The sequence below is a fragment of the Montipora capricornis genome, chromosome 14, assembly GCF_036669925.1.
Source record: "Montipora capricornis isolate CH-2021 chromosome 14, ASM3666992v2, whole genome shotgun sequence".
Taxonomy (NCBI): domain Eukaryota; kingdom Metazoa; phylum Cnidaria; class Anthozoa; order Scleractinia; family Acroporidae; genus Montipora; species Montipora capricornis.
The window spans coordinates 32,561,918-32,564,258 of NC_090896.1; positions in this window are offsets into that span (position 1 = coordinate 32,561,918).

Sequence of the window (2,341 nt, forward strand, 5' to 3'; positions counted from 1 at the left end):
ATTAGTATGGATTGAAAGCTAAACTATCCTAGATTTGCGCTATGCAAAAAACCGCATGAAAAAAGACCTATTAGAAGAGAAATAACATTTTTCGCAAAAGTGTCGAAAATGGCCATTTTTCGCAAAGTAGCAAAGGGGGGACCAAAGGAAAATTTTCAAAAATGGCCGATTTTTTGGTCGAACTTCGGAAGGCTAAAAAAATAGGAAATACAAGTCGCCTGAAAGCCTAATTAGTATGGATTGAAAGCTAAACTATCCTAGATTTGCGCTATGCAAAAAACCGCATGAAAAAAGACCTATTAGAAGAGAAATAACATTTTTCGCAAAAGTGTCGAAAATGGCCATTTTTCGCAAAGTAGCAAAGGGGGGACCAAAGGAAAATTTTCAAAAATGGCCGATTTTTTGGTCGAACTTCGGAAGGCTAAAAAAATAGGAAATACAAGTCGCCTGAAAGCCTAATTAGTATGGATTGAAAGCTAAACTATCCTAGATTTGCGCTATGCAAAAAACCGCATGAAAAAAGACCTATTAGAAGAGAAATAACATTTTTCGCAAAAGTGTCGAAAATGGCCATTTTTCGCAAAGTAGCAAAGGGGGGACCAAAGGAAAATTTTCAAAAATGGCCGATTTTTTGGTCGAACTTCGGAAGGCTAAAAAAATAGGAAATACAAGTCGCCTGAAAGCCTAATTAGTATGGATTGAAAGCTAAACTATCCTAGATTTGCGCTATGCAAAAAACCGCATGAAAAAAAACCCCTTAGAAGAGAAATAACATTTTTCGCAAAAGTGTCGAAAATGGCCATTTTTCGCAAAGTAGCAAAGGGGGGACCAAAGGAAAATTTTCAAAAATGGCCGATTTTTTGGTCGAACTTCGGAAGGCTAAAAAAATAGGAAATACAAGTCGCCTGAAAGCCTAATTAGTATGGATTGAAAGCTAAACTATCCTAGATTTGCGCTATGCAAAAAACCGCATGAAAAAAGACCTATTAGAAGAGAAATAACATTTTTCGCAAAAGTGTCGAAAATGGCCATTTTTCGCAAAGTAGCAAAGGGGGGACCAAAGGAAAATTTTCAAAAATGGCCGATTTTTTGGTCGAACTTCGGAAGGCTAAAAAAATAGGAAATACAAGTCGCCTGAAAGCCTAATTAGTATGGATTGAAAGCTAAACTATCCTAGATTTGCGCTATGCAAAAAAACCGCATGAAAAAAGACCTATTAGAAGAGAAATAACATTTTTCGCAAAAGTGTCGAAAATGGCCATTTTTCGCAAAGTAGCAAAGGGGGGACCAAAGGAAAATTTCAAAAATGGCCGATTTTTTGGTCGAACTTCGGAAGGCTAAAAAAATAGGAAATACAAGTCGCCTGAAAGCCTAATTAGTATGGATTGAAAGCTAAACTATCCTAGATTTGCGCTATGCAAAAAACCGCATGAAAAAAGACCTATTAGAAGAGAAATAACATTTTTCGCAAAAGTGTCGAAAATGGCCATTTTTCGCAAAGTAGCAAAGGGGGGACCAAAGGAAAATTTTCAAAAATGGCCGATTTTTTGGTCGAACTTCGGAAGGCTAAAAAATAGGAAATACAAGTCGCCTGAAAGCCTAATTAGTATGGATTGAAAGCTAAACTATCCTAGATTTGCGCTATGCAAAAAACCGCATGAAAAAAGACCTATTAGAAGAGAAATAACATTTTTCGCAAAAGTGTCGAAAATGGCCATTTTTCGCAAAGTAGCAAAGGGGGGACCAAAGGAAAATTTTCAAAAATGGCCGATTTTTTGGTCGAACTTCGGAAGGCTAAAAAATAGGAAATACAAGTCGCCTGAAAGCCTAATTAGTATGGATTGAAAGCTAAACTATCCTAGATTTGCGCTATGCAAAAAACCGCATGAAAAAAGACCTATTAGAAGAGAAATAACATTTTTCGCAAAAGTGTCGAAAATGGCCATTTTTCGCAAAGTAGCAAAGGGGGACCAAAGGAAAATTTTCAAAAATGGCCGATTTTTGGTCGAACTTCGGAAGGCTAAAAAAATAGGAAATACAAGTCGCCTGAAAGCCTAATTAGTATGGATTTAAAGCGAAACTATCCTAGATTGCGCTATGCAAAAAACCGCATGAAAAAGACCTATTAGAAGAGAAATAACATTTTTCGCAAAAGTGTCGAAAATGGCCATTTTTCGCAAAGTAGCAAAGGGGGGACCAAAGGAAATTTTTCAAAAATGGCCGATTTTTTGGTCGAACTTCGGAAGGCTAAAAAAATAGGAAATACAAGTCGCCTGAAAGCCTAATTAGTATGGATTGAAAGCTAAACTATCCTAGATTTGCGCTATGCAAAAAACCGCAC